Source organism: Melozone crissalis, unplaced genomic scaffold (genome assembly GCF_028551555.1).
Source record: "Melozone crissalis strain CALT ecotype California unplaced genomic scaffold, PUWL_Pcris_2 ptg000081l_1, whole genome shotgun sequence".
Lineage (NCBI taxonomy): Eukaryota > Metazoa > Chordata > Aves > Passeriformes > Passerellidae > Melozone > Melozone crissalis.
The window spans coordinates 14,147,766-14,171,767 of NW_026535858.1; positions in this window are offsets into that span (position 1 = coordinate 14,147,766).

The following is a 24,002-nucleotide window of genomic DNA, read 5'->3' on the forward strand; positions in this document are numbered from 1 at the left end:
CTTCCTACGCTGACACTGAGCAAGGTGACCTGAAACTGACTGGCAATGGGACAGCCAGACACAGGGCAGGGTGCACTGCACAGTGCCTCATGTGCCTGAAAGGAGATGGGAGAGGCTTTCCCTGTCCTTGGAGCCAAGTGAGGCTGGTAGCAACATCCTTCCTCTCCAGCCATGGTGGGAGAAGGAGTTAATTCACCCCTGACACCAAGTGCTGAAGTGTTTGTTCTGGCAGCCACTGCCAGGCAGCAGGAATACACTTTTGACAGAGAGATATTAGGTAAAATGGAGTGGTGACCCAAGGAGGTGTAATTAGCTCTGCTGTCACATAGGAAAGGACATGTTTGCACAGATTATTTCCAATTTCTAGCAACACCTGCTCACTTGCTTTAACCAGGTTTCTCAAAATCAGGACTAATTAGCACTTCTTTGGAAGCCTAGCTCTCTCCAGGCAATGGCTTTACCTTTCAATTGGTATTCCTGCAGGAAGGCACATTAATTACTGTATCAGGAAAAGCTAATGGCAGCAGGAAACCATTTTCATGCCTAAAGCTAATTCAAGGAGACAGCAGAGTTCACCAGATCTGGACTTTCTTGCTCATGCCAGGCATGAGGGCTGTGCAGTGAGTTTGCTTCTCATCCTTCTCCATCCTTAAAAGAGAACAGGAGCAGGTAGAGCAGGAAAAGGACTGACAGCCTGAGCCAGTGGGGTAGCTCCTGCATATCTGTGCTTGTTGTCATGTCCCTTGGAGACAGATGTGTGACCTTCCAGATGATAGAAATCCCTATTCTCCAGCTGATCTAGCTGAGCTTCACACATAATTTAACACGCCTTATAATATTTTATAGACTCCACTCTGTAACTCAGCATTGAGCTATTATTTAATGAAATGATCCCCAATAGGGACCTTAGGAGAACTAATTGTACATAAAAGCTTTGGGGGTAGGCTGGTGGGAAACATCTATAAATGCTTTTAATACTGAATTTTCGTCTCTTAATATTTATTAATTTATAGCCTCTACTCTGGTTGCAGTTCTGCAGATACACTTCAACATGTGTTGATTAAATCTGGTGCCAGTGCAAACCAGTAGCTAGAACCTTTTTTAATGGCACTGGTAGATGTGTGAAAAAGCAGTTGCAGGAGACTTCTAAGGGAAGAAATTCAAGTTAAGTCCCTTCATCAGTGCATCCAAGAATTTGGATACTCTTCCAGGCAGTTTTGCTTGAGGTCTCCGTATGGATCTCAGTCCACATCCACAGCAGCAGGAGCCTGAGCAATGGGTTGGGCAGCACTGAGAGCAAACCCCTTGTGAGGAAAGAACATCTATTTATTGTTTTTTTCCTATTTATTCTTCTCAACACTGAATTTGCAAAATAAATACGATCCATCGGGGTTTTGATGCCTGCATGAATGCTTTGCAAAAACGTGATGCCTTATTTTATTATTGTGTTATTTTTTATGTTCTTTATTGGTTTATTATACCAAATATCTCAGCAGACCTGTCAGTTTACAGCAGACTCCAGGGAACTGTGGAGTGTTGAAACAACTTGCAAAGACTGACACAGAGTCTCCCATGGTGACTTGCATTGGGGATGGGGGAATGACATGGAGCAATCTCACCCTCAGGGGCCTGGAGAACAAAGAAACTTGAGAGGCACCTGGGTGCTATTGGTGGTATGAAGTGCAGGAGGACATTAGGGCTCTGATTCTTGTGCCCCAAAGGTCTTTTTAGCATTCCAATTGCCATGAATGAGGACAGCTTCTGGTACAGGCTGATGAGTAATATTTTTCCTACTGCTGCTGAAGCCACTGGAAAAATCTGGTTGATCCAGGATGTCACGTCAGAAGCTAATTCCCATTTCTGCGAACTCCCATACACTTCTGTTCAGTGCTTAATAAAAGGTAAGCTCCAGTCAATGGGAAAATGTGCTTAAGAGCTTTACTCCCTTTCTTAAGCACTCTGCTGGGTCTGGCCTCATGCAATGTGTCAAGCACTCATTACCCTTATCTTTTATTGTTTTAATACAGATAGTTGTGTGGGAATCACCCTCTCACCACAAAGGTGGGGATTTTTAGGAGGGGAGGCCACCCTGTGCATATGCACATACGAAGTGTTTGGGTGATGTTCTGGCTTTGTGCTCCGAGGAAATAAAGGGGAGGAAACATGATTGTCTTGGAGCAGGTACACAGCTTTGAGATGCCTGGCTTGGAAGAAATTGCAGAGAGTGTTTCCCTTTGTATTGAGGGCCTGGCAGCCCGGTGAGATAATAGAAGATAAAGCAAATTGTTCGACAATGGAAAATGCTGAGCTCCCTGAGTAATTAAAGGTTGTGTAAGACGGTCGCATGGCTTGCAAGGATTGTTAATGCAGTCACGTTTGCATTATATAAAGGGTAATTAAAATGCAGCCTGCTTACCATTGATTACACCCTTTGCCTGGCACGGGCAGCAGCGGCAGCAAAGGTGGCTAGGGAAGCAGTGGCTGCCAGCAGAGGGAGAGGCTGTGGGGTGCAGGATGCACAAAACTTTGGGACCACTGCTGTGACATAGCTTTGGACAAATCTCCCAGCAGATTGTGTCCCCTCCCTGTCACACAGGCAGGAGGGTGGCTTTTCATCCCACCATGCCACAGTCACTTAAGCTTCCCTATAAGAACTTTTTGGGGTCTTCCTAACATGGGCAGTGTGGGGTATAAGCAGTTCTCAATGGATACCTAGGCTAGCCATGGATTATAGATTGGTGCACCTGAAGAAATTTTGCCAGGGTAGCCTGAGGAAGCTGGGAGGTGAGGGAGGCCACTGGCAACAGCCACTGCACAGCTAAGAGCCACCCTTAGCCCTAAGGAGGTTGCCTTGCTTCTGCCAGCCCCACTCCATCTGTGGGTACCACTCAGGAGCATGAGGTGGCACAGGTCAGCTTCCCAAGGCACGGCAGAGCAGACCAGGCTGAGGATGCCAGCTGGTCCCAAATGGATTACCAAAGACCAGTTTCATCAGTAATGAGGTGTGAAAGATGGGAGTGGGTCTGGCCATGGTTTTCTGGTAGCTCCACCTCCAAGACAAAGGGCAGTTTCACTCATATGATGCTGCACATGAAAGTGAACACCAAGAAGGGCCTGGAGGAATTGTTTTCACTTCCAGCAAAACAGAGAGCAGATCACCTGTGGGGATGGGGAATTATAAAAACAGAGGGGGAAAGCTCATGGTGATTGTTTGGGACGGACATCCACCTGTAACCAGGGTTTTCAAACTCAGCTTGTGTCTTCCAATGCGAAATGTTACTTGTGTGGAGGTTGCAATGAGCATTCTCCACTAGTCCCTACAGCAGGGAGAGACAGAGTGCCCAGACTGAGGAGAAAGGAGAATAAACTCCCTGACATTAGCTCATTCAAGCCCTTGAACCTCTGGCTGCACTTTCCATGGCAGAGGGTTCCTTCTGGTGCTGAGGAGGGCTTCAAGCAGAGCTTGGGAGGCCTGGGCTCTGTAGGATGCCCTGCTCCTGGATCTCTGTCTGTCTGCTCCTGGCAGGGCAGGCAGGGGAGACGCCTCAAACCCACATCTGAGGCTGTTGGGATGCTGTGAGCACCCCGTGTCTCGATGTTCCTGATTAGTTTTCTGTGTTCATTATTGTTTCCCTGGGAGTTCTGTCCTTCCCTGGCGACTCCTGCACTCCATAAGTGCAAGGGTGCTTCTTGAGCAGTGACAAAGGCAGTGCCTCCAAGGGAGCTGGAGATAAGAGCACATGGGAGAATGAGCTGGACCTACTGTTTTCTCCATGGAAACGTGACTGGCACTGAGCTGCTGGGCCCAGTAAATCCAATTATGGCTGTAGGCAGAAATGTGTTTAAAGAAAAAAAGCCAAGCTGGTGTAAATAAAAATGTAACTGTGTGCTGTAGAATTGTTTGGGCTCGCTCCCTGTTTTTTACAAAAAAAAAGCTTGCCAACTACAAACTTGTGGGATGTGTGTGTTGAGTGATGCTTCCTGTGAAGCCACAGTAAACTACACCTGCCCTGAATTATGGGACAGCCAGCCAATGCCAAATATTTAAAGACTGAAGTACTTCTGGAAAGTCACTTTCCATGTAAAGGACTTGAATAACCAAAACCTGAGCTCCTGGAGATGATAGATGGGAATCCTTGGCTTTCCTTCCAGCCAGTCCTGCCCCAACAGCCCTCCAGTGTCTTGTGAGAAATCACTTTTAAATACACACTAGCATTCCTTGCAATTCAGGGGACCTTTTTTAAAGACACCTGAGCTACACAGAGAAATGCTGTGAGGTGAGGAAGACAAAAGCTGAGTTTGAAAACCCTGGTTACAGGTGGATGTCTGTCCCAAACAATCACCATGAGCTTTCCCCCTCTGTTTTTATAATTCCCCATCCCCACAGGTAATGTGCTCTCTGTTTTGCTGGAAGTCAAAATAATTCCTTGCAGCTGAAAAGTGCAACTGGAATGTGAACACAACACTCCCATATAACACTTTTCCAGGCAAATTAAGAATAAAAGTTCCCCCAACTTCAGCTCTACTTTTGACAGTGTTTTAGCCCACTCAGCCTCCTCCAAACAACTTTGGGTAGCACTATTGGCATCTCCTGCTCCCCAGACCATCCCACCAGGCACAGCAAAAGCCCTTCATCCCATCTTTTCTCATGGAGAGGAATCTGCCCCGCAAAGCCACAGACTTCAAAACCATTTTTTTCTCTCCAGGGAAGGAATTAATTGCTTTAACTGCACATTGTGGTGGGTACAACTCAGTATCTTTTTAACTGGCATGTCACCTGTGTTTATTGCATTCTCTCATGAAATCTCATGATTGGTTTGAGATCTATGTTGCTTGTTTAGTCACTGACCTGTGGAGAAGTCAGGAGGCATGGATGGTTTTCCAGTGTTGCTACCAACTTTGATTGACTCACTTTTAGATGCTTATCCAAAATTTGATTTGTTTCCCCATCTGCAAAACAGAGGTTGTTGCTTAATCCCCCTTTAAAAACTTCTCTGAGAACTTCGGGTAGAAACCAGCCAGTGGGCTCCAAGTTGAGTGAGTTTCCATTTTTCAAACCCATAACAGTTTTAATTCTGTGATTTGAAATAGAAAGAAGTACGGAAATGTTAAACTTTTTTTGGGGGGGGGGGGGGGGGGCGGGGTGGGTGGTTTTTAAAAGCTCTATAATTTTGGTATGGTGAGAGAATTAAAAATAAATTCTTCCCACAAGACTTTAGCCTTGCACTGGACCAAATCTTGAAGGAAGCAATATTGCTGTTGATTATAGCTGTCAGACTTTGGCATTTCTGTGTTGTGGAAACCAAGTACCAGGGCTCAAGCACGGGCCCTCATCCCAACCATACTCTGCTTTCTCATCTCTATTATTCCCAACTGAAGGCAGTGAAATGCCTCTCATCTGCAGGGATCCATTTCAGGCTGCTCAGGGAAGAGCTGCCAAGCCCGTGGTGAGAGGCAGCAGAGGAGCACGGTGGCACGGCCAGGCGCGGCCACGCTGACACGTGGGCATGAATCACCTGGCTCTTCCACGTGATGGACTCTGCCCACAGAAATCAGTCCTACTGACTGCTGGAAAAGTCATCCTCACGGTGCCAGGAGGGTCAGGGAGTGATTCCATGGATTCAGGGAGAGGTGCACACCCCCCTGCATCGTCGGCGCCCTTTGCAGACCCGGAGCAGGTGGGACTCACCTCACCTCACCAGCAGCTGGAGCAGCCCCCTGCCCAGATCATTCCTGAGACTGTCCCCCTCCCACCCTGGTGGTGGGTCCAGGCTGGAAGGAGACACCCTGGCACTTGGCCACGGGAAGTTCTCTGGTTACACAGGTGGCCCCACGCAGGTAGTTTTGCTTAATGGTATTAAACAGAGGGGGATAAAGTTACCTCAGGGATCAAATGGTGAGCTTTGTACAGCTTGACCTGTGGCAGCAGTGGGAGCCTCTCCTGCCATGGAGAGGCCTGGGATGTCACAGAGAGCCAGTAGGTAGGGGGCAGATTTACTGGGGAAAGAAGCTAGTTCAGTCCACCTGGAATGGGGGGACTGCTCTCAATAAAAAACACCTGTTCCCAAGAGTGTAGCCCCTCTGTCTGAGCACAAGGGCTTAGTTTAATTTTATAAAATTTTAACTATTAATTCGAGATTACCTCCAAACAAGCCAAAGCCATTTATCCTCCTCTACCTCCTCTTGCCCAGACACATCATCAGCCCAGGTCTACCTCCAAGCATGCTGGAGCCATTCATCCCTCTCCATCTCCTTTTGCCACTGCTTTCCTCCACTGCTACTGCTGGAAATTAGCTCCACAGTTAAAACCAACCATTTCAGAGCAGCCATGTGTCTGCAGCTGTGTGAGTCCAAATACCAAATAAATCAGAGAGGCAGTGTCAGGATCTGCTTGCTGGCACGTGGGCAGAGGGCAGGCGGACAACGTGCCCAGAAGTTGCTGGCTCAGCTCTGGTGACACTGCCAGGTTGCCCTGTGCCCTCCCTGGAAAGCTGGCTCCTGCTGGGGAGGGAGCCACAGTTGTCTGCTGTCACCTTGCCAGGCTCTGGGTGGTGCATCCAGATATAGACAGAAGATGCTATTAGGGGGAAGTTACACTGGATATGTATAAGCAGATATACACAGGGCTGCTCATGTCCACTGTACACCCAGAAAATGCCAATTTCAGTCACATTAAACCATTAAAAGAGGTGCTCCCTTGACTTCTGTGAAGGCAGGACAAATTTCAGGCGGGTTTCTGTTGGAAGGGAGAAGTGATGAACTCTTGATGAACCGGGGCTGGAAGCAGACAGTCGCTCCTATTGAAGCAGCGCCGTGTAAGGCTGGCCTCATTAATGAATGTCAGAGAGCCCGCCTGAATCAGAGGTTTCAAGCCTCTGCTTTTTCTCTTTTAATTGCATTTTCCAGAGTTCACAGGCCAGAGTAAGTGGGGAAATTTCTGATGGGTCAGAAATGGCTGTGGTTTGGAAAGAATTTCAGGCATCCTTCATGTGACCTCCTCCTCCTCCTCCTCCCTGTGCACAATTGTTGCTTTTAAAAGAAGCAGCGATAATGGGGGACCAGAGGATCTGCCCTGCAGAAATGTTGCCCTCAGTCCTGCTTCTTGCAAATCCCTTCTTTAACCTGTGGACAGGGAGAGGCCAGGAAGATGTCCAAGGGCAGGGGGCTGGCAACCAGGCCCTGCTCTCCTGTGCGAGCCAAAGCCTACAGCAGCCACCATGGAGGCCTTCCATTTATGGAAGCAGCCACAACTCCCATGCTGTTGGTGGAGTTTGGGGTTAATCTGGAGCCAAGTCCAGGTTTGCAGAGCCCCAGGAGTGGTGGGACTCTCTCCCTTCCCAGAGATGGGGAAAGGCCCCTGTGCTCCCTCGCTGACTCAGCTGGGCCGGGCAGCTGGGCCTGGCTGATCCTAAATAAGCCAATTAAGGTTGCACACTGGGAATGCCTCTCAGCTGAAGGCTTGTTTGAATAAAAGCTGCAAGATTTAGCTAATATACCCCAAATCCCAGCAGAGTGTTCCTCATTTAGAGAGTCAGTTGTGCCCCCCTCAGCTCTTCCTTTGCCATGGGCAGGACATGATTCAATTGTCACCAGCCCACCAGGGAGTGAGGGCAGACTGGGCCTGGAGCAGGGCAGTGAGGGGAGCAGGACAGGTCTCCCAGCCTCAGTTTCCCCACCTGAAAATCCGGTGGTGCTCCTGAAAGGTGCAGGACTGTCCTGCAATGGATGTAGGGTAGTTGTAGCACTGGGTTAAATCACGGGTGTCTCTCTGGGGGGACACATGATGTTGTCACCATATGTGAGGAAGGAAAAGAGATGGGCTTTTCAACATCTTTTAGCAGCCTGGTGGTAATCTCTCCATGAAGTGTTTAAGGCTTCCTGATGAAAAGGTGAAGGAAGGCATCCTCAGCTCTGGCTGACTGCTCTATGCTTCCTACCGTGACTGTGGAAGAAGATAGACCCACCATGAACAGGTAACTACTATCTCTGCAAAACTCCAAAAGGAACTGCTTTCCTTGAGCCCAAGATTCTGTTATCAGGGCTGGCTGCTGCCCACCTCTGTCTGAGGTTCCCAGGCTGCAAAACCTGCTCTGGTTAAATCTGAGAGGCAAGAGGATGTGTAAGGGCCCAGATCCTTATTTAGATGTTGTGCTGCAAAACAGGAGGGTGTTTGCAAGAGAGGGAGGGATGGGGATATTTTTTTAAAATTATTATTATCATTTTAATAGTAAGGAAAAAAAGCTCCCTTCAAAGAGTACCTCCTTATGAATTTATAGTCCTCCAACCCAGTATTTTATGATCTCAACAAGAAGCTCATAAAACCAAGTATTTGGAAAGGGTAAGGAACAAGAAAAAAAAAAAAGGGGGTATAAAAGAGGCACTGGCAAGTCTCAACTGCAAACATGGAGGGAGATTTCCTAAGACAAGAGTTCCCATGGAGGGAGCTGGGCTAACTCAGAAAGGGAGGATGTTTTATGGGATATCCTTTACGTGGGCTCTCCTCAGGGCTGGTGAGGAGCTCTCAGCACAGGGGAAGCAGGGAGGACACAGTGGGCTTTGCTTCATCCCCTGGCAAAATCCTTACTCATCCCAGGGTTCTGCAAGGGGACTGCCCAGCTGGAGAGGGAGTGGCTCGACTGGAGGAGGCCCAGTCATGGGTCTGGAGGATGCTGTTGTGGGTTGTGCAAGCTGCTCAGAGCCCCTCATTTCTGCAGGGATTGAGGAAATGTGTTCTGTTTGACCTGGGGCTGGAGAGGGTTCACAAAGGTGGAGGTGTGCCCAGCAGAAGGCCCTCTGGCAGGTGGGCACAGACTCTCTGCCACCTGCACATGGTAGAGATGTCTCTCCTTAGAGACATTGCTGAAAATGACAAGGCAGTACATAGTAAAAAAGAGAAATGCTGAAAATCTGGTATTCAGCAGTCTGAATTTCTATGTGAGGGAGGGAAGCTATCTTTTAGGGTTAGTGGTTGCTTTCTTTTTCTTTTTGCCCTTCGTGTTCCCCAAAGGCTCTGCTGTGTTTTACATGTTCTGGTTCAGCAGCCTCTGACACTTCCCCTTCAGTGCTGCTGGAGAGGAGCAGGCTTGGCTCTTGACCCCTTTGCTGGGTCTGGTGTGCTGAGCACAGCCTGGCCACACAGATGGGCTGCCAATGATCCAGGGAGCTTGAACACCAAAGTTGCAGTGTCTGCTACCTAGATTAATTCAGTGCTCCTTCCCACATGCTAAAGGCAGTGAGGACCATCAGGAACCATCAGGAACATGAGGAACCACGCTCTGCCCTTTAGCCACAGGCACTGGTTTTCTTGTGTTTAGTCTACTGCATTTCTCTGCTGGATTAGAGTCCTGTTGGTGTCTCCATGAAAGCGGATGCGCTGTAATAAAACCACCTCCCAGGATCACCTGTGCCCTTTGGGGTTCCTCCTTCCTTTCTCTGGGCTATTCCCACCTTTTCAGGGCCCTTTCCAAATCCCAGACCTCCCAGCATAGGCTGAGTAAAAGCAAGCCCTGCTTTCCCTCTGTACCCCCATCACCAACTGCTAGGAGCTCATTCTCCCCTTTTGCTACAGGGCTGTGCTGGGAGCTTGGATTTGCTTCTCTGCCCTTACAAGCTAAGGGTAGGTCTGTGGTGTGTCTGGAACCTCTGGGTGAGTAGACAGCTGTCTCCTACAGCCAGCAGCAGGGAGAGGTGGCCTGCAAGCCATGGCAGCAGTGTCCACTGCTCTCCAGAGCTGTTCTTTAAAGGCCATGAGAAGATGTTGTACCTAAAGAGGCATTAAGGACTCACTCCTGACATCACAGAGTAAGTCAAGTTGGAAGGGACACATAAGGATCAAGTTCAGCCCTGCACAGGACAGCCCAAGAGCCACACCATGTGCCTGAGAGTGTTGTCCAAATGCTTCTTGAACTCTGTCAGGCTTGGTGCTGTGAGCACTGCCCTGGGGAGCCTGTTCCAGTGCCTAGCCATCCTCCGGGTGAAAAACCTTTCCTAATATCAAAGACAAACCTCCCCTGGCACAGCTTCAGGCCATTCCCCCAGGTCCTGTCCCTGGGCATCACAGAGAAGAGATCAGTGCCTGCCTCTCCTCTGCCCCTCCTGAGGGAGCTGTAACTGCAGTGAGGTCTCCCCTCAGTCTCCTTTTGAGGAACACACCAAGTGACCTCAGCCACATCCCATATGGCCTCCCCTCAAGGCCCTTCATCATCCTTGTGGCATCCCTTGGACACTCTCTAACACCTTAATGTCTTTTTTATATCATGGCACCTAAAGCTGCCCCCAGCACGCGAGGTGAGGCTGCCCCAGTGCAGAGCAGAGCAGGACAATCCCCTCCCTTGCCTGGCTGGGGATGCTGTCCCTGATGTCCCCCAGGACACAGGTCACCCTCCTGGCTGCCAGGGCACTGCTGGCTCATGTTCACCTTGCCATGGACCAGGATCCCCAGGTCCCTTTCCATGGCACTGCTCTCCAGCCTCTCATTCCCCAGACTGTACATCCAGGGCTACCCCATCCCAGGTGCAGAATCCAGCACTTGCCCTTGTTAAACTTCACATGGTTGGTGGTTGCCCAGCCCTCTAATTTGTTGAGGTCTCTCCGGCCTTCAAAGGAGCCAACAGCCCCTCCCAGTTTGTATCACCTGTGCACTTGCTCAGTATCCCTTCCAGTCCTCCATCCAAGTCATTTATGAAGATGTTGAAGAGCACAGGGCCAAGGGCTTCCCTCCTGAAGCCATCCTGGCTGTGATTGATGACTGTGTTGTCCCTCAGGTGTTTTTCAACATCTCCCAGAATAATATTCTCCATAACTTGACCAGGCACTGAAGTGGACAGAGAGCAGTATCTCTTCCTTTTTCTATTTCTTTCTTTGTTTTCTATTAAACTCATCATTGGTTTAAAGATATGTAAGAGTGGCTCTTTCACAATTTGCACTTTGGAAATGAGGAAAGTGTAATACTTCCCCTAAATGTGCAGAAATGTGCTCAGTTTTTCCAGAACAAGATATTTACTTCCTGGCCAAGGTCCAGAATGGAAAATTTAAGAGTAGTAAATATTTCTGAGCATGGGGGAGGTGTGTGGGGGGGTGTTGGTTTTGATTTTGCATATTCTTTTGTTTGTTTGTTTGGGAGGTGGGGGTTTCTTTTAAGTCATGGAGGGTGACTGCCTTTTTCCCCAGCTCCTTGCACAGCTGCAGTGGGATGCCCCTATTTTGCGAGGTACAAACTGGTGTGATTCTCCTTGGTTTCCCCCACGCCTGGCTTGGGGGCTATGAAAGAAACCTGTGGGAGATGACAAGGTGTGTAATTCTGTCAGTGCCCACACTGGAACAGGTGAGCCAGGGAGCAGCAGGGAGGCTGGGCAGGGCTGTGGGAGACACCACCTGTGTGCATATATGTTTGTAGGACTGTGAAGACAAGGGCTCTTCCCTGCACTGCACCCAGATACGTATAGGCATAAAGAAACACATTTTTATAGGCTTTGTTTTCTCTCTTACCCGTGCATGTCCTAAGAAATACTAATTACTGAGTGTAAATTGTTGGGAAACAGCTGCACAAGCCCATCCATTTGCTGGTAGACTCATTTCCTCTGCATCCTTCCACCCCTGCACTTTAGAGAGGAAAGGGATTTATTATAAGGCAGCACTGTGGAAAAAACTTCCTTAGAGAAACCCACTGGATAATCTGGGAAAGGCTTGAGTAATGGAGCTTTTTGTGAGCTAACAGAATAAAACTACTCCACAAAAATAATATCATTGGGAACATGAGCTGAAAAGGGAATGATTCATGTGAAATCCGGGATGTTCCTATGAATCAGTGCTGTGAAAAGTCGGAGAGGGCTGGGGCAAAATGAGCACCCGAGACCTGCCCTGAAGCATGGAAAAGATAAAACACCTTTAATAAAGGCCTCATCAGGAAGCAGCAGGGAGTGTGAGACAGACTTGGGAAAACCACAGGATGGAGAGTCCCTAGAGCTAAGGAGAAAGCCGTATGAGGAACCTGCATCATTGCTGATAGAGTTATGATTAAGGACCAGCAGGCAGAATTTCCTGTGATACTCCCTGCAAGTAAAAACAAATCTCTTTACTCCCCTGCACCTACGCTGCCTCATCCAGGAACGTGAGAAAAGAGACTGCTGCCAAAAAGAAGCTGTGTGGGCTATCTCTGCACTTTACTGGGAGACACTGCTTCAGAAGAGGCTTAGTGGAACAGATTAGGTCGAGAAGAATCTGTGACCCAGCAATCTCCTTCCTATCTTTCTGAAGGAGAAATTAGTCCCATCCACCATTTAATGTTTCACAGGCAGCAGAACTTGTGCTCCTGACTCACCAAGGGCTTTTGAAACCCACCCCTAATTTCTTCCCTGATGCTGCCACTGGTTGAGGTGATGGAGGAGAAGCAGGAGGTTTGGCTTTTGTGGCATCTTTGCTTTCTTAGTGCCTTGCCTGAGACTTCATGGAGGCATTGAGGTTACCTGGTGGTGCATGCAAGCCCTGGGCCCCAGGGGAGCCACGGGGCCAAAAGCTGCTGTGTTTCCTCTCCCATACCTTTGTGGCTGGGCTGCTCCTGCCTCTGACAGTCCCCTGAGGTGCTGTGTTGATGAATACAGGCTGGGACTTTCTGTCACACGCTATATTTAGGCTGTGGATTTGCATTGTTAACTTGGGTGTCTTAATGAGCAGGCACTCGCTTGTGGCAGCAAGCACTTGCCTCTCATGGGCTGTGGCACTGATGTGGAAGCATCTCTGTTGTGTGGTCAAGAATGCTGCAGTAAGGAAGAGAAAATGAAAAAAACCCACTTTTTTTTTGGTCACAAGCAGGTCCTAGATGCCCCTGTGTAAAAAGCCTTTGGCAGGTTATTGGTACTGTCTATGGGTATAACTCAATCTGTGGTTCCTGTGCTGTCTCACTTTTTGGAGGTGGCACAAATGGCCTGGGATGCCACCAGGCAGGGCTGGGGCTGTCAGATGCTGGGGTCAAGGGGGAATTCCTGGCTGCCACCACAGACCCTTCCCTGCACACTCATGGTTTGCACTGCTTTTCAGGGTCTTTTGCTGAAACAAAATGGCCTGGGTGACAAAATGGAAAAACTGCTCATCACTTCTTCACAGATAGATCCTAAAAATACATGGCTATTGTTCCTTTCCTTATGACCCAGCTGGGATGAGATGTTTTATAGAGGAAACAAGAAGATAAACAAACAATTCCAGTATGCAAGGGTGAAGGCTGTTGTCCAATTTTTTTCAGCTTCCTGAATGACTCCTAGATTTTTCTCTGCTATCAGGCTTTCCCTCTCCAGCTCCCTTTCTGAGGAGGAAAACAGGAAAGATGGCTGAGGATGTTCGTGTTGAAGGCCAGGCTGAGATACTGCATGCAGGGGGACACCAGGGCCCTCGGGCCATGGTGCTGCTCCTTCACTGACTCAGCTGTGGGTCATCAGGGCTGGGGAAAGCATGCACTGTGACCCTGGCATGTGTCACATGCTGGGAAGCTGCCACAGATGGGAAACCCACTGGTGGATGTCGCTGCTCTGGATGTGATCCTTCTGCAGCACCCAGAAGCCCACCACTGTTGTTGGTAAGGCCTGATGGAGTATTTATGTGAAAGGTTCTTGCTGGTCCCAACTAGGACATTCCTGCCTGGCTCAAACTGAGCCACTCTTTTCTTCCCAGCTCCAACTGCTCAGCAGTTTAACCCTGGCACCTCTAGTTTGGTCTGAGCACAGGAAGGAAGCACAGCACTCATTGGGCTGGGAAAAAAATCCAACCCAAACCAAAGCATATTGCAGGTGGCATGAAGGTCTGGGCACCAGGATATAAATCCTTGCTCATTTTAGCAGCAGGTGGATCTGTCACAGCTCATTTCAGGTCTGGTGGTGTGTTGTTTTTGTTCCATTCAGAGGGGGTGCTGGTCCCTCGTGTGGTTGCAAATGCCTGAGTCTGTACACATTTCCTAAATCACAGTGGGTGATTTAGTGCAGAGCTTCACATGGCCTTGATTTGCCCCCTGACATTATACAAAATCAGAAAAACATGGAGTGAGGCAGCCCTGCTTCTCAGTCACCAGCTCTGCAGCTGGTGTGAATCAACCCAGCTCCTTGGGTTTGTGTGGAATTGGCCCCCTACACCCCAGAGACCGTGCAGCTCCTCACATGTGAGGGTTCCTCACAAACCTGTTTCAGTGTCAGACCCTGCACCAGGACCTGGACAGCAACACTGCATTTTGCAAGCCCCGTGCCCAGCTGCTGCTTTGCTTGTTGTGCAAGCTGGCCATCCTCAGCAGGGCAGGGACAGGATGAGCAGGAGCAGCACATCTGTCTCTGGGCTATCCATGTGCTGCCTTGTTATTCTTTGTTTGGAAGGCACTGGAGGGAACAGGCTGCCTCAGCAGCTCCAGCCTCAGTTTTTTGGGTTTTTTTGTCTGTGATAGTTGCTTGCCACATGGGGATATAAAGTCAGTTTGATCACTTTTTCAGGATGATGACAGAAAAAATACCTGTGCAACAAAAAACCTCAGACCTGAGAGCTCAGCCCCTCTGCTCTGGTTAGTGGTTTTCTGGTGCATGGCAGGGCACCTCTCAATCAGAGCACCCCCAAGCCTCCTGGGTTTGCCAGCCCAGACCCTGGCTCTGCTGCTGAAGAATCTGTTCTTGAGCTTGGGTTAAACCAGTGAATTTAGGATGCAGGTTGCCTGGTGGGCTGTCAGTGTATCCCATTGTGCTTGGACAGGAGTAGCCAGGGTTTGGGAGATCTGCCCTGAGCCCTCAATAAGCCTAAAGAAAACCCAAGTGTATCCTTGCATAGTTGTGAGTCTGTAATGTTGTTCTAATTGTTATGTGAAAAAAGAACCTGCTATTCTGAAATACTTTAAATAAGCTTCAGTAGGCTGGCACCACGTGTCAGGTGGGGCTGGGCTGCTGGGCAGGAGTTGTCTGACCCCTCCAGAGCAGCCTGGCCTTCATCACACAGCACTCCTCGCCTGGGAATCTCCAGTGCATTTTGATTCTTCTTAAAGACCTACTTGTGACTCCATTCTAATGGCATCTGGAGAGCCATTGGAGTGCTACCTTCCCTGCAGCTTTGGACACCCGTACAGCTTTATTCAATCACCTGATTGCTGGCTGGATCAGCATGAATTGCCCCAGGGTTGCTGCTAGCTTGAGGCACGTGTAGGGAGGGAAAACTGGGGAGGCTGGGAACATCTCTCATAGTCCCTGTCTGAGGACATAATCAGCCCTCAGGGCCTTCTGCCCTGGCCCACCCCTGCCAGGGCTGCAGGCACCAGGAGGGCTTGGGGAGCAGCTCATGGGATGGGAGAGATGGGGAGAAGCCCTCATCCTGCCTGGGTGTCTTGGGCAGTGTGGGCACCTCGGGGAAGGAGGGTGAGGGGTCTGTGTTCCTCCAGCTTGCAGGGAACAAAGGTCCCTTTCCATTTAGTGCCATTGTGATGGATTTCAAGTGAAACTGAGACAGGGCTCTCCACCAAAAGCACTGCAAGCAGCTGCCCTTGCTCAGCGTTTGATCTCAGCCTCCCCCCTGTCTCTCTCCGTTCCTTTCACCGAGCACCTGGAAACAGCTGACTAATGGAGATGTGCAGATGGTCATCAACTGCTGCATTATACAGCACGTGGCTAAAAATAGCCAAGGTTGCAGGTCCAGGCCCCAGCTCTGCTGGGAGAGATTTGCAGGGCACAGTCAAGAAGCGATTTGTCCCCTGGTGCCATGGCAACAGCTCTCAGATGTGAGCAGCAGGACAGCAGCAGCATGGTGCTGCTCCACTGGTGCGCGGGATGATGACCTTGGAGAAGTGGGAAGCAGCAAGGTGGGCCGTTGTTCCCTCACACAGCCCCTTTCCCCAGCCTGCAGCCATCTGCTCGGGCAGAAAAGAAGAGACTTGTGAAGGATGGACTAAAAGATGGAAAATGTGCCTCGTTGCATTTGCATTTAGATGGCAAAGATAAGGATAATTAGGAATTACCAGTAAAGAGCGATACAGGAAAAATGCAGTAGAGAGATTTGTAGTTGTATTACTGAGAGTTCCTGCACTTCTGGTTTTTTGTGAGCTTTTTCTGTTCTGCTTGGTTTTAGCTTAGCACCATGCTGCCTGTTAGCCATGGTGCTGTGGGTTCTTGCTGGAGGACAATTTAAGTAGACTGGTTTCACTAGGAGATGGAACTGGAAGTGTTGTAAATGCTGTCCAAACCAAAGAGGGCAAAGGTCCATCTGCAGCTCCTCAGCAATAGCTGTCTTAGCACATTGCAGCTCTGCTGTTTGTCACGTTGTCACACAGTCCCTGAAGTCTGATGGGTAAAATGTCACTTTTCCCTCCACTGTGAGGGAAAAGGAGATGGGAACTGAACTCAGATAAACAATTCAGGTACTTCTGCAAATGTTTTTCCTCCAAAGGGCTGAGGTGTAAGAGTTTAATATTGTTCGTCACTCCAAATAGCCTTAAAAAATCAGCATTTTCTTGCAGAATGTTGGGTGCATCTTTGTTTTCTACTCTGTTTCCACACGTGAAAACAGACTGGATGTTCTGGACCTTCACCATATGTGACATAACCTGTCTCAGTTTTCAGGGGGTGCTTATGGGGTTTTTTTGTTTGGTTGGTTTTTTTGAGGTGGTTTTTTTTTTAAGGAGCTTAAGGTTTTCCGTAATACATTAGATGGCCTGATTGCTATTGGGCCCAGCATTAGGGCAACTCAGGCCCTTTGAAACCTCCCTGTGGGTACTCAAAATGAGACAACCCCAAGCACCAGACTTGGGTATACAGGTTTTTAATGAGACTCCCATGAGTATTTGATGTCCTCATTTGAGAAGGGGAAGTGGTGTAGGAAAATTGAAATGGAAAGGGGTAGAGGCCCAAATGTTTTGGTACAGGAGAGGAACTGAAGCATAGCCACGTTTCAGAATTCTCCGTCTCCACCCATGCTTGTGCTCAGCACTGTGTCTCCACCTGCACAGAGAGCTGCTCTCCTGAGGGAGCTGGGTCCAAGACATCAGTTGGAAACTGAGTTTTGAGGTTGGTGAGCTTGGTTCAGCTGAGGGAAAAGACAGAAACCACTCAAAAAAACCCCACAATCCAGATTTGGGTTTAAATTTTATGTGCATATTTGAGTTTGGCTACACTGAATTTTATTGTAGGTGGGCCTTTTTGTCAGTAAGGCTGAAGAAAAGTCCCTGCTTTATTCTGTCGAGCTCTTTTATGGGAAAGTTAAACAAATGTTTACCTCTCACAACATTGCTTATCTGTATGAATGAATGACTGCAGAAGGACAGCCCTGCCTCTGAGAGAGGCACCTCCCCTTTCTCAGAGTGTGCTCTTGGGCAGGTGTTGCAATTCCCTGTTTGGGACCGAGCAGGAAGCATGGAAGGGGAAATGAAATAAAAGCAATCAAATAAAATATATTTAGGAAGTATAGTCCCCAGCATTGCTTCTGGGAGTGGGCATCCCTTGACTCCCACTCTGATGTTAGAGCAGATTTAACAAGGTGGGTTAAATAATGAGTTGCTTGAAATTAAATGCCTCTGCCTCTGATGCAGAGAGCACTGGAAGAAGAAAAAATCTGCAAGAATCAGACACCTGCAGGATTCAAATGGGTCTCCTGCAGCTCTGGCTCTCAAGCTGCTGTGTGAGGGTGTTTCTGCATATAGAAAAGAGCTTGAGAAAAGACCTCATGGGGATGCAGTTCCCCTTGGCTGGAGGAGATCATGCTAGTCTTGTCCTGGGAAATGCTGGTGTCTCTCAGCCCATGACCAGAGCCAGCAGCTCGGTCCAGTTTTGTGTCTCTGCCTGCCTCTTTCAGCGACTAAGTCATTGCTCAGAGCTGGCACTGCTCTGGAACAGTGGCACCTCCCTGCACTTTCACATTCATGTTTTGCACTGCTGGATGCCTCGAACAAAGCAGAGCTCAGTTCCCACAAAACCCAGATTTTTCCCAGTGATACTGGCTTCTTCTCTTGGATAACAAGGCCCTGATGAGATGGGAACCCTGTGTGAAACTGTGCCCAGGGCAGCGGGCTGGGCAGGCAAGGAGCTGTGCTGCCCTAACAGGCACCTACAGGAAGGGCGGTGGAGCAAGCAGAGTGCCTGCAGAAGTTTCCAGGCACCACCAGCCCACCCTGCCTTCAGAGATCATCCATCACAGCAGCCACCAAAGGAGAGCATTTACCAGGCACAAACTTGGCTGCTCTTTGAGCTGCTCATCAAGGCAGTGGCTACAAGTTGGGTCGTTGCTTTCTGGCACTCCTGCTGCAAACGCTCCGTCACCACCCACGTTTCGCCCACAGGTGCTCCTTAACCAAGGCAGAGAAACTGAGGACAACCTGCACACTTTCCTCCTCCCCACAGGCTGCCCCTGCACCCTCCACAGCCAGCCTTGAGGCTGGTTTCCAGTTCAAGGCCAGCAGTGGGTCTGGAGTGCTCTTCATCCATCCCATGGAGACCACACTCCACAGGAGGTGCTGCTTTAAATCTGCTGTTCTTAGCAAAGCATCACTCTAGACTTCTCTCCACTGCTCTGAGAAAGCAAGGTGATTGCTAGGGGGAAAATGTCCAGCGGGTGCTGCTTTCAGGTGTGTTTTGAGCCATGGCTGCCCCACAGAGGGAGTACCCAGAGCCCCCTCCCCAGTGCCTGCAGCACCTGGTGCTGTGCCAGTCCTGGGCAGGGACAAGGTGGCTGCAGTGGCTATTAGAGGCTCCCATCAGTCTTCAGTCAGGGTGGATGTGAGACAAGGATGTGATTAGGAAATGGGACCATGAGTGAAAAGTCATCTATCAATTGGACTTATTAACCTAAATGTGTCAAGTAAGTTTCCACCAAAAGGAGAAAATTTATTTATTTTTAATTTGAGCCATTTTAAAAATGGAGAAAGCGACAAATTTGTATTTTTTTTATTTTTAATATAAACAACATTACTTACCAAAGCTTCAGAGAGTACATGGTTATTTGTTTATCTGTCTCCAGCCTGAAAACAGCTGGCAGCAAAGGACATACTGGCATGACAAGGAAAACAGGGTGAAGAATAACTCTTCAAAGAAGTTCTTTCCAGGGATTTCCAGGTGCTTTCTACCAGACTAACGCTGCTGTGAAGCAGCACTCTGTGTCTGCCTCTTGCCTTCTCTGCCTGCACAGTGTCTTGCAGGCAGCTGCATTTGCGCTGTCAGGGTCCCCAGGCTGGGAGGACACGGGCCAGCCCAGGCTGAAGCCACTCGGGCACAGCCAGCTTGGTTCCCCTCCAGCTGGGCTGGTGCACCGAGAGAGGGCACGTGTCTGTCAGCAAGGGCTGCAGGCAGCTCCTTGCTGCCTTTGGGGGCACACAGACAGCTTGGAGCTCCTCTGGGGAAACCCAGCCAGCGCTGGGAGTCACTCCTGGGTCAGAGTCTCCATCCCAAGGTGTCTCAGGGTGTGTGGTACTGAAGAAAAGCGGTGAGTTTTGAGGTCCGGTGTGTCGTGTCAGTAATTTCCCACAGTCAAAACCTACTAAATGAAAATCTGCATCTGGATGCAACATTCTTAAATTTGTTTCTTCTTGGAATCTCAGACTTGAGTTTGGCAATTATAGAGAGGTTTTTAAGATGGCCCATCTTAAGAGAAGAGGTCCTTTCCTAAACCTCAAGGATATTCATATCTGGAGTCTTGATGTCAGCCCAATCCTTGTTTGAGATGTCTCTGGACAGGACAAGTGTGGGACCTTTTGTCTCTTGGGAAAAGAAAAAGCTGAACTTTCACGTTGGTGAGATTCTTTTCTTCCCCTCCATCAGACTTTATTCTGTGCAACACACTTAAGTAAATCAGATTTCTGCTTTCAGTGGCAACCAGGACCTGCTGTCTCCCTCTCAGGAGCAGGTGCCTGCTGGTCCCTTGTCCATCATGTAGGGTGCTTCTGCATGGCCCTGCCACTGCCCTCCTGCTGTGGCAGCTGTGAACCCTACAAAGTGTATGTGGGAGTGGGGTAGTGTTCTTTCTGTGGAGGTCAGCACCATGCAGAGGTGACCACTGACAAGGCTTCCAGGGCTGAACCCTTGCTTGTGAGAAATTAAGCATCCTTCCAGTCCTGTGCAGCAATTTACTATGAAACCAAGAAAGAGAATGAACCACAAAGCTGCAAAGGTTGGAACCAGTTCCTGTTGTACCCCTTGCAAATTCATTCCTTCCCCAAGCATTGAAAAATAACACAGCTCTTCTGCTCTCTCTGACAAACTCCAATCATTTTTATAAGCAAACACTGAGAGCAAATAAAAATATTTTGGAGGTTCTGAAATGTTGATTCACTTCATGTTCCGGCCATAAAGGAAATAAAGGGCTAGAGATCAAAACTGTTTTCATAGTCTTGTCTAAAATGGGAAAAGGAATCATGGCAACCCAAATGTTTTTAGATAAACTTTGCCTCCAGTTGTGAGTTTATGTCTGGCTACCATGTTATTTTACAGGGGTTAATTTCTGTCTGTATTAGATGCATGGTTACTGTTGGTCTTCTGCTGGCCTCTTTGTCCAGGCTTGACTGGACTCAGAGAGACCTTCCCTAGGTTTGCTGGACCACTGAAGCCCTGAACATTGGGCACTGGAACAGGCTCCCCTGGGCAGTGGTCACAGCCCCAGGTTGTGACAGAGCTCAACAAGGACAATGCTCTCAGGCACATCGAGTGACTTTTGAGGCTGGTGCTGTGTGGGGCCAGGGGCTGGACTCAATGTGGTTGAGTCCCTCCCAACTCAGCAGAATCTATGATGTGGAGCTGAGGTGCTGCAAGGTGCTGTCATGCATTTGGGTGCTTTGGGTGCCTTTGGAGCCTCCAACTCCCTCACTGGGTTTACCTGTGTCTGTTTCTGGAGGCAGCACCCTACAGAGTGTCCCCAGAACACACGGGTATGCAGTGGCTGGTGTCTGTACTGCTGGAGGCTGAGTCCCATGCTGCAAAGCTCTCGGCTTAGGTCTCTCCTGGGGGCCACAAGCCATGACCTTGACACATCATTGTTAATCTTCTGTGGGTTTATTTTTTTCTTTCTTCCCCTCCCCACCCCAAAACAAAGCTTGAAAAAATGTCTGTGGGGGCGTGGGGATGCTGTAGCCACACATGGCTGATGCTTTCGTTGTGTGGTGCTCATGGTAAGTGTTGCATGCTCTGAGTTGTCATGTGTGAACACTCAGAAGAGGTCAGTGTGGAAGGAGGTACTAAAACTAGGCCTTCCACACCTGCATTCACCTGCCTCATGGGAAATGTAGGGAAACAATCCCATCAGCTGTGCTTGGTTTTCCTTCTGGAAGGAAGTCCTTTGAGCAAACAAGGAAGAGGTTGCACAGAGAGGTGGTGGATGCCCCATCCCTAGAAACACTCAAGGCCGGGTTGGACAAGGCTCTGAGCAACCTGATCTAGTTGAAATGTCCCTGCTCATTGCAGGAGGGCTGGAGTAGATGATCTCTAAAGGGTCCCTTCCAACCCATACAATTCTATGAATATGTGGTATGGATGACTACAGACTTAGGGCCTTGGAGAGAGCTACAGAGCTAAACCTGTCAGTGTAGACACACTTATTTACATTTTAGGCCAGAATTGTATTGGTGGCTTACAAACAAAAGGGGGGAAATTGGATTAGTCCTCTGGATTCAGTGGCTGCATGAGAAAAATTCAGAAAGAGGAAAGGAGGAGGAAGTGACTTATTCCTCCTGAAAAGGTAGTGTGGAAAAATGCAGTGTGAAGTTCAGCAGCGGTAAATATAGCTAAATCAATTGAGTTTAGTTCATATCCTGAGACCCATAAATGTACACAGGTGAAATTTTATGAGCTTTTAAAAAGAACTTTATGAGCTTAGAGGGAGAAGCAGTATAATTTGAAACTAGCAATGGAAAAATAATGTAATATGGATTGTGGCATACCTAGAAAAACCTGTTAACTTGCCCTATAGAAGGACCATAAAGGATAAGCAAGGAGAAGAGATCTAGGGATCTCTTTTATTCTTCACCAGGAGCTTGATCTAACCTTCTTTTGAAACTGGAGAATCCATTGAAGTTACTCTCTGGGCAATCCAGGAGTCTAAAGGACACCCAGGGAAAAAGTCTCAAAGGGGAAAAAGTGAAGAGGAGAGGAGGGAAATGTGCAAGTCCTTGGTAGGCTCTGAGAGTTCTCCATCATCCTCTGGTTCTCCTCTGGGGGATTAGAGGTTGCCCTACTGCACACTTGAGAAGAAGCAACTTTCTGAGACATGTAAAGATGCCTGGTCTTGTCTCCTTGGTATAAAAGAAAGGTGGCCTGTAGCCTCACCTGAGGCATCTGAAAACCAAAATACACTGCCTCCAGATGCTCTTCTTTTATGAGTGGCCTTATGAGGACTGACAGCAGCAGCAGAAGGCTCAGAGTTGTCCAGGTGTTCTCATTTAAGAGACCAGGACATGTGTCTCCCTCACACCTCCTGGTTTCCTGCTTAGCTCTGCCAATACCTGGAGCTTTCAGTGCTGTCCCCTCCTCTGTGCTTTGTCTCAGCACAAGGTATCAATTCCTATGGATTGCAAAGCAAATCCAAAGTTTCTGGGAGGGGAGGCCACTTGCAGCTTAGCTTAGCGACAGACTGGTCAGCAGTACCAATCAGCTTCTGTCCAGCCAGGGTGAGATAGGGCTGACAGCCAACCTGATAACTTCCAAGCCAACTGATCAATTTTAAATATCACCATTTCCCCAAGTTCAAGTAACATAATAATGTTATTTGATGCTATGTGAGTGGGTTATTTTGATTTGGTGAGGTCTTGCTTGCTCCTGACAGTGTTTCCTTAGACCTCTTGGTATTTTGAGTGTGGTGAGACAGGCTGTGCCCTAGAGAGTTGCACATCAAAGCTTGTGACTAACCAAGCCAGTCTGGTTCAAAATCAGATGTCTAGGAGAGAATTTTCAGCAGACAGCTAGATGTAGAGCAGTAATTAGGTCAAGAACCTATTATTGACCTCTTCTCACAGGCAAGAATTTATGCAAGAACAGGAGTAGCCATCTAGCACTGCATTTGAGACATGGTCTTCTGAAACAGAGGCTTTATTCCAAATAAAACATTTTCCCCACGTCAGTGATCAGATCTGGCTTTGATAGAAAAGTCATCAACAGGATCCTCGTATGGTGCTAATATCTTAGTTTTTCCTTCTGCAGTTGTGTTCGGTTATATATAAATATATATATGTATATGTATGTATTTAAAGCTCCTCTTGTTAATGCACCAAATATGTGTAGGCAATTAACAGAAGATTGTGTCTGATTATGGCTTACAAGAAAGTCTCCAGAGAAGTTACGGTTCATTAGTCAGTGAGCAGCCCTTTCAGCCATGAATGGTGACCTTGGCAGAAGGTCCTGGAGACCACAGAATTAATTGAGAAAGTTTTAATAAAGGCTGGTGCATGGAAAAAAAAAATCCATATGACTAGCGCATTGTTGGCTTGTGAGGATACGTTTGGCAGATACCTATCCTGTTACAAAGCCAGACACTGAGTTCATTGCCTCACTGTCCTTTCAGGGTAGATTTGATGACAAGCTAGAGAAAGGCAGCTTTAAAAAACGTTCTTTGTTACATTCTGAAAGACGTCTTGCAGTTTGACAAAAGTGTAGGCTCAATTAATAGGAGTCCGTTGTATTTAACCAGATGCTTTTTTGGAATAGCATTTTTCCATGGCATCATAGTTACAGAAGTGGTTGTGAACGCATTCACTAGCTCATGCGGCCTAAATGAGTTTTCTTAATGAAAAAAATAGCCTCGTGTGTTGATTCCACTTGTTCCCTCAGTCTCAGTTAGTTGTTTGTGAAAGCTCTGAAACTCTCTGTGTCTTTGAATTCATCGAGCCTACATAAGGGGGCCAATATCAGCATGGATGTAACTTCTTAAGCAGGCATGGCTAAACTTCAGGAAGGGCTTGGATCTTCTGAGCGAACACTGTGGAAGTAAAAAGGGCTGGCATACACTTCTGGGGTGTCTTTAGGCACCCATTGATTCATGTCCCAGCAAATGAAGTGACATTATCAGGTGCTAATATCTCCCAA